We start from the raw sequence: 9471 nt of genomic DNA on the forward strand, positions 1-9471 counted from the left end.
GATTCCTTAATAATGTTATTTCCAAAGTACACGTTTGAAAATGACCCCAAATATTTTAGATTTCTTGAAGCTCGACATATTGAATATTTGTATATTGTTATTGCTATATAACAATATACAAACAACACTTTGAAAATAAATAATTTTGAGAGGAAAGATTTTTGTTATGATGAAGATGATAAATAATTATTTGTGTAGAATAATGTTTTATAGTGTTTGAATCATTATGAATGAAAAGATATGTCTTTTGGATCATAACTTTACATTTAAACACTAAAAGATACCAATGAAAAGATATGTCTTTTCAATCATAATCTTTTATTCAAATACCAAAAGACACCAACGAAAGGATATGCCTTTTGAATCATATCCATTCCATTCCATTTTATGAAAATCACCAATAATCCTCCACTATTTCCATAAAAAATGAATTTGAACACTTTCAATTATTAAGCGACAAGACTTATGCATAAATAAAGGCATTTAATATGTAGGATCGAACTCGACATTAGAAGGGGGTGAATAGTATTATGAATTTTACGAACTTTAAAAGATAAAAAATAACTCTAAGAATATTGACAAAGTAATGCAGAGGAATACAAATAAATAATTAAATTAAGCATTCTAAGAGCACTAATATTTTTTAGGTTAATTGATAAAGCATGCAACAATTATAAGGGCGCACAATATAAATAAATTGATTCTTATTTCGATTAATTACATTCTAGAAAGATTCTAAAGGTGGATAAACCTTTAGAAAAAAATCTAAAAATAAAGAACAATAATACAAGTATGTACGGTAACTAAGAAATGCTAATATTACACTTATGTTGTTGTATATGGAGAATTGAGTACGAAGTTACAGAAATAGAAAAGTCCTAGTCTAGAAGACTGGGCAAAGAAGTTCTAACCAGGAGGACTAGGTAGGAAGACTTGGCAGATCAAAGCACCAGATAGGAAGTCTAGGAGGACAGTGGACTGAACATCTAGCGGAGCGATGGGTCAACGAGGGCCAGACATCTGAGGAAAGTCTTACGAGTCGAGGATCGGATGCTGAGCAAAAGTCTAACCAAGTTTGGATGACCGAATGGTTGGCAGAGGTAAACTCTCCTAAGAGGAGTAGATGAGGATGCGTTCTCTGGAAGAGAACCGTAGGCGTCTGTCTGACCTATGGTTTCACTGAAAATCTAAAAGTCAAAACTAAACAGTTGGTAAACAGTGAATTTCTCATCATATATATTTTGCACTAACTCTATGATGTAGAAAATTGAGTGACCAAAACTTTGAGTTCTGAGCACCCCTATTGGATCTGGGCGACCGGATAGTCTAGGACCCGAGAAAGGATCTCGATGCCAGTGGTCGAGACATCTCAGCATTTAGGTGTTCAAAAGACTCTAGGCGCTCGGAGATGGATAGGGTGCAGTGATGTCAAAGCTGTCCTGACAACTTCCACATCAGCATTCTAGGTGTCCGAAAAGGGATACAAGTGCCTAAAGATGCTAAGCCAGCATGAAGAGCAAATCGACGTGATGATATGGAGGCGCCTGGAAAGAGTTCCAAGGACCCTGATCAAGCTATAAAAGCAGCTACTAGAGAAACCATTTACATTACCTCGACGTCCATTGTGCGCGCAACAAAAGCACCCAAGACGCCGTCATAACATCGGAAAGCTACACCGACATCTATACGAACTTCCTACTGTTAGGATCGGTTGGTTCGCTAGAGGGGGGTGAATAGCGTTTTTCGATTCTTCTTTGATTGTTTCTCTGCAAGAGTGTTAGCGGAAGCAAAATATAATAGAGAAAATAATAGATCAACACTAACCCGGTTTGTTTACTTGGTATCCACCTCCGCAGAGGTGACTAATCCAAGGATCCACACGCACGCACACACCCGCTGCACTATGAATCTTCTCCTTCTCGAAAACCTCGAAGGCGGAGAAACCTTTACAACTCTTTCGATCTCCTCAAGAATGATATGAAATAATGTTTTAGAGGAGAGGAAATAATCACAAGAATAGAGAACAAACAAGTTCTCAGAAGAAGCACAAAGAGATAAAAGAATGGCAGAATTCTTGAGTTGATCTCGTGCAGGCTTCTTTTATAATTCTTCAACATCAGTCGACTGCTGGCAGGGCCAGTCGACTGATGCCTTCAATCGGCAACAGAATCTCGCATTAAAGCGCATTAAATGCTTGCCAATTTTCTCCAACGTTCAAATATCAGTCGACTGTTCCAAGACCAGTCGACTGGCATCAGTCGACTCACCATACACCAGTCGACTGCCCAGTCGACTCCTGTCTTCCTCTGGCTCGATTGATTTTTCTATGTGCGTCTGATTTATGAGCAGTCGACTGCTGGCAAGGCCAGTCGACTGGTGAAGCTGAAAAATCCCATTTCAGCTTCTCTTGACCTAGACCTCGGCCTTCAAAGATTGTCCGAATGTGATCAATCGCAGCGCGCAATGTGTGCCGCGGATGATCTCATTCGCGGCGCGCAATGCACGTCGTGGATGATCGCATTCGCAGCGCACAATGTGCGCTACGGATGAGATCATCCGCGGCGCACATTGCGCGCTGCGATTGTCCACATCCGCAGCGCGCAATGCACGCTGCGGATGCCTAATGACTTTTAACAGCTTGCAACTTTGCAGCGTGCGATGTGCGCTGCGGATAGCATATTTGCGCGCTGCGGAAAGTCATTTTTGTTGTAGTGATAATTAAGGATATAAACGATATTATTTGATACCCTAGGTAGGATGATCAAATATAGAATACCTAAATAGAAATGCATGATCCCTTAGTAAAAAAAAAGAGAAAATTAGTTTACATCTCACAAGACAATAGGATTAACTTGCATGTGTATTGAGAAACATTAGATACAAGTGAAATGTTAGGATGATGAACTAAGTTCAAGATGCAATTTGATGTACCAAATGAGCTTTAGTTTCATCAAAATAAATTGATGTTGTGTTGGCCAATCATGGGGAAAGCTAATGTGCAAGTCATGTACATTTAGCTCATAGATCATGGTTGGAAATTATTTTGAAAATAATTTCAAAAGTATTTTTAAAAAAATCTTGGTGAAGTTTATCTGTTGATAGGAATCACCATTGATCAAATTAATACAAAGTTAGAGTGAAACATTGAAGTTTTCAATGGTTTTCAACTTTGTATCATTCTTTGAAAATAAAATGTATTTTTTAAAAAAATTATTTTTCCCTGATATTATTCGACATAAGTAATGTATGTATAAAATTTTATAAATTTTCAAAAATTATAGAATTACTTATGTATTTTTGAAATTCAATCTGAAAATTAAAAGTGTAATTTTTTTGTATCAGTCGACTGAGTTTTATATTTTTCACCAAAATGAATGTGTTTAAGGTATTTAGGTTCATCCCAAATAACTTAACTATCCATAACCATGTGATATGCTTGGATAAACATTCAAAGGTGATATTCTTAATGAAAATAAGAAAGAAATGTTAAAAAGGGGACGATAAGGATTTGAGAACGAGGTTTAGATTTAAGGTTAAATTTTTAACTTCATGACTTAAACTTTTAATTTCCTAAAGGTTTAGAATTTTAAAATCATTGTTGGTGCAATGATAGAGGTTGGAACATGCTGTGAGGGGGAGGCCCACCTTAAAAGGATTGGATTGAATAAGATGAATGGATCCTGAGAAAATATTTTTGATGTGTGCCAAAGGGGAAGAATGTAAAGTTAAACATATTGTCAAATATCAAAAAGGGGGAGATTGTTGGTGCAATCAACCTCAGGTCAATGTTGACCAAGTTTGCCAAACTCGGTTTGACTCGAGTTGGATTTTGATGTTTGATCAATATGTTGATTAGGTGTCAAGTAAGTCTAGGTTGACTTAATACTTGATGGTGAGAAGTCCAAGTGGGTCATGGATGACCAGACACTTGGCACGAGATGGAAAGTCCAAGTGGGTCAAGGTTGACCGAACACTTGGTGATCGAAAGTCCAATATGGAAGTTGGCAAAAGAAAAGTCCAAGAGGCAAGCTCTTGGCATGAGAAAGTCCTTACAGGGTAAGGCAAATGGAGGAAAGTCCTTACAAGTGAGAAGACCGGACGTAAGACAAAATGAAAGTCCAAGAGGGTCGAGGAGTGAGCTCTTGGTATGGGAAAGTCCTTGCGGGTAAGAAGATCGGATGCAAGGCAAAAGGGAAGTCCAAGAGGGTCGAGGAGTCAACTCTTGACATGGGAAAGTCCTTACGATGTAAGGCAAATGAAGATCAAGAAGGTCGACGACCAGATTCTTGATCAAGCGAGGAAAGACTTCATTTCAGCCACTTAATCCCGGTGTCAGTCGACTGGCATGGAAGGACCAGTCGACTGATACTAGGTTACTCTGCCTTAGTCGACTGAAAATCACGTCAGTCGAGTGAGTATCTCTGATCAGTCGACTGATTCTCAAAGTCAGTCGACTGAAGTTGTTTCGAGAGCAAACAGAAGAGAATCGACTCGATTGGATTTCCACATCAGTCGACTGTAATTGAATCTACTCGACTGGATCTTCATGTCAGTCGACTGAAGCTATTTCAGAAGCAAACAGAAAGTAAAATGACTCAACTAATCGTTCACATCAGTCGACTGATTGCACAACAGTCGACTGATGGGAAAAGTCAGTCGACTGGGATTTGATATTTCGACAGAATCAGGCGTGATTTTCAGCAGTTCAGTGGTCGTTGTCTGACATTGACCAAATCAGTCGACTGTAATGGTAAAACTTATCGACTGATGACTTAAAAACTGAAGTAGTTTAAATGGTGAGAGCTGTTCGTAGAAGGCCAGATCAACACTGTTTATGCTCCAAGTGCTTGTGCTCTGGTGATCAAGAAATTTGCTGGTGTTCATCTACAAAGCTTGGAGCAATATCTTGAAGAAGAAGAAGCATTCTCATCACTTTTGTGTAACATCTTTACTCTACTTCTTCCTTATATTGCTTGGTTGTTTGTATACAAGTTGTAATCTGTTATAAGAAAGTTTCTCTACCTTCGGGGTTTATCCGAGAAGAAGAAGATATAGTGGAAGAGTGAGCTGAGTGAAGACCCTTGGATTAGTGGCCTCAAGAAGGCGGATACCAAGTAAATCCTTCTTGTTAGCATTGTTGAGTTGAGAGGGTGTGTAGCAAGTGAATTCTTCAGCGACAAAAGTTCAAGCTCGTTCAAATAAAGCTATTCAACCCCCCTTCTAGCTCACAAGGTCCTCACAAATATGTCATTTACATACAGGACAAGTATGACAAACTTGCTCTCGCTGAACTTGACATATATGCACTAATCAACAAGGTTTTTTCTAAATCCAAATGAGATGACCACTTAATCAAATTTCTGGTACCATTGACGGGACGCATGTTTTAAACCATAAATGGACTTCTTTAATCTACATACTAGGTGCTTTGAATATTTAGATTCAAAGTTCTCCGATTGCACCATATATATAGACTCCTCAATGCTTCCATTGAGAAATGCAGTCTTTACATCCATTTGATGCAGCTTTAAATCAAAATGAGTTACAAGTGCCAAGATTATTCAAAGAGAGTCTTTCGTCGACACAGGTGAGAAAATCTCCTTATAATCAATGTCTTCCTTTTGAGTGAATTCCTTGCAACAAGACAAGTCTTATACTTTTTGACATTGCCCCTTAAATCTTACTTGATTTTAAATATCCACTTACAACCAATAGGTTTCGTACCTTCGGGTAAGTTCCCAAACATCATTGTCTGCCATAGTCTTCAATTCTTCTTGTATGACATTAATCCACCTTTTAGGGCATCGTTGGACTTCTTGAAAAAATACAGGATCACTTTCCAACCCCAATGTCAAACTCGTCTTCTTGGAGATTAACATAATCATGAGACATTATGGATCTCCGTTCCCTCATAGATCGCCTTGGAGACACTTGTTCTTAAGGTGGTTGAGGTATTTGTTCATCAATATAAGAAAATATCTCATGTGAGTGGAAGGATCCTCCAACTGTATTGGAGATGTCACAAAAATATCTTGATTCACTACTCCCTCTAGATATGCAATATCCATGATGTGTGGTATGGTAACCATACCGCTACTGATTGTGCTAGTAGTGATCACAGGAGGATTGCTTATACTTTCCTCAAAAATTATTTTTCTAATTTTATCACTCTTGTCCTCAATGAATTTGACATTTTCTATTTCGAAGAAAGATATGTTAGAGGGATCCTAAAATTTATACCCTCTAGACTTTTCAGAGTAATCCACTATACAACTCACAGTTTAATTAATGCCAAGAACATATAAGTATAGATAATAAAATATGCAAATAAAATATATAAATGAGCTATTTATGAGATATCAAATATAATATTATATTTTACTTTTTGGACTAAAATATAATTTATTAGCTATACTCTCTAATATAACGCAAACTTTAGTTGGCTACATAATGAGCCTTCCTTTGAGCCGACACATTATGGCATAAATCGACACTTTATATGAGTTATATATTGGTTCATAATTTATTGTTGGATTGCAAGAGTGCAAACATAGTCCCACATCTAAAGTACATGAAAAAAATCATAGGGTTAAAAGGATGGAAAGTATCTCCATTGGTATGAGGCTTTTGGGTTGAGCCCAAGAACAAAGCCATGAGGGTTTAGGCACAAAGTGGACAATATCATACCATTGTGGAAATATTTAATTCCATCGGTACTAACAAGTGGTATCAGAGCGAGACCGCTCTTCACCGGACTAACCGCCGGATGAGCCATGATCTAGATCTAACCATGTGGTTTTAACCTTAAACAAAGGAAGTGAGTGATCCCGTGTTTGAATCAAGAGGACCAGACACCAGGTGAGAAGTCCTAGTAGGTCAGGTGGACCGAAAGGCAAAAAGTCCTAGTTGCGACTAGGTGGAAAATCCTAGTAGGTCGGGTGGACCAAGGGGCAAAAGTCCTAGCTGCGGTTAGGTGGGAAGTCCTAGTAGGTCGGGTGGACCGAGGGGCAAAAAGTCCTACTGGATCGAGGATTCAGACATCAAAATGACGTTGGGGGGCCTGTGGTCCTTTGTTTGAGGGGGGGATTGTTGGGTTGCAAGGGTACAAACATAGTCCCACATCTAAAGTACATGAAAAAAATCATGGTGTTAAAAGGATGGAAAGTATCTCCATTGGTATGAGGCCTTTTGGGTTGAACCCAAGAACAAAGTCATGAGGGTTTAGGCCCAAAGTGGACAATATCATACCATTGTGGAGATATTTTGATTCCATCGGTACTAACATTTACATCAACCTTAATTAGCCACGCAATATGCTATCCTTTGGACCGATATATTTTATACATGATCTGAATAAAATAAATTTATTTTATAGTTGTAAGCTACCTTAAACATATATATATCTGACATAAAAATAATTTTTCCTTTACGCCAATTACTTTTAGCATAGATATACGTCTACCGATATAACATGTACTAAACCTATCTAATGTGTCTTCCTTTGAGATGACACAATAGTTCAATTTAGTAACACGTGTAGATAGACCCAAGAAGACCCTAGAAACTTTACCGAACAGATAAACACTTGATCAGCCTTAATAGCTTAAAACACTAGACTTATCAATCGATTGATACCATATGACAATCGATTGGTATCACTCAATTAATTACCTAATCGATTTGAAAGCCTACTATATGCAACTACAAGATTATCAATCGATTGATGATGAGTGCTAATTGATTGGTGTCAACCAATTGATCTCGCTAATCGATCACAAACCCTTGTGTGTTCGACATCTAACTCATCAATCAATTGTTGATTCAAAGCAATCAATTGGTGGTCACCAATCAATAACTTAAATTGATTACTAGAAGCAATCAAACACGGTAACCGATTAAAATCGATTTTATCACAATGTTAAGGTTGTTAATCACTTGGTCACCTTGAAGCAACGTTCATCCACGACAAACTTATTAATAATGGTGATAATCAATTTCCCATGGGACTTATCAAAAGAAAAAAAAACTTTTTTTCTTTTGTAAGAAATATTTCCATATTTTTTTTGTAAAAATAAAAAAAAAAGAAATTACCATCCCATTCCAGGTCTTCTCTAAGAAAACAAAAAACGCTATTTTTTTGTTTTCTTTCTTTTAGCTTTTCCATAAAAAAATACTTTTTGCCACATCTTTGCAATGTGCGACCGTGATAAAATAGAATCAACAAAAGAATAAGAACTTTGTAAATCATGAAATTCGATGAAACAGAACCTGACTCTGATACTAATTAAAAGAATTTATAAATTCTAAACCGTATAAGTTCTATAAATCAAATAAAAACTTAGATATTTGAAAATATAAATAAAATAAGGATCTAGTTTCAATAAAATATGATTTAACATATAAAATATGTAAATAACGACAAGAAACCTAATTGGAGAGCTATTGTCCTTATTCTGCAGCGGCAATTGCTTGATCCCTGTGGAAAAAGATAAAGCGGAAACTAGAGGGTGGTTTTCCAAGGGAATTAGGATGACGATGTCGTAAAACTTTCGTCAATGGGAAACGAAAGCAGGATGTCAGTTGATCGTAAACCCTTAGGGACCAAACCCTATTTATAGAAATTCGATCCATTATCAGTCCATAGATAATAATGTTAGTACCGATGGAATCAAAATATCTCCACAATAGTATGATATTGTCCACTTTGGGCCTAAGCCCTCATGACTTTGTTCTTGGGCTCTCTCCAAAAGGCTTCATACCAATGGAGATACTTTTCATCCTTTTAACCCCATGATCTTTTCCATGTACTTTAGATGTGGGACTATGTTTGCACCCTTGCAACCCAACAATCCCCCCTTCAAACAAAGGACCACAGGCCCCCCCCAACGTCGTTTTGATGTCTGAATCCTCGATCCACCTAGACTTTTTGCCCCTCGGTCTACCCGACCTACTAGGACTTCCCACCTAGCCACAGCTAGGACTTTTTGCCCCTCGGTCCACCCGACCTAGTAGGACTTCCCACCTAGTCACAACTAGGACTTTTTACCCCTCAGTCCACCCGACCTACTAGGACTTCTCACCTGGTGTCTGGTCCTCTTGATGCAGACACGGGAGCACCCACTTCCTTTGTTTAAGGTTAAAATCACATGGTTAGATCTGGATCATGGCTCATCTGGCGGTTAGTCCGGTGAAGAGCGGTCTCACTCTGATACTACTTGTCAGTACCGATGGAATTAAAATATCTCCACAATGGTATGATATTGTCCACTTTGGGCCTAAACCCTCATAGTTTTGTTCTTGGGCTCTCCCCAAAAGGCCTGATACCAATGGAGATACTTTCCATCCTTTTAACCACATGATCTTTTCCATGTACTTTAAATGTTGGACTATGTTTGCACCTTTGCAACCCAACAATCCCCCCTCAAACAAAGGACCACAGGCCCTCCCCCAACGTCGTTTTGATGTCTGAAT

Source organism: Curcuma longa, chromosome 5 (assembly GCF_044706935.1).
Source record: "Curcuma longa cultivar G26 ecotype Majalengka, Jawa Barat chromosome 5, ITB_CL_G26_1.1, whole genome shotgun sequence".
NCBI classification, from domain to species: domain Eukaryota; kingdom Viridiplantae; phylum Streptophyta; class Magnoliopsida; order Zingiberales; family Zingiberaceae; genus Curcuma; species Curcuma longa.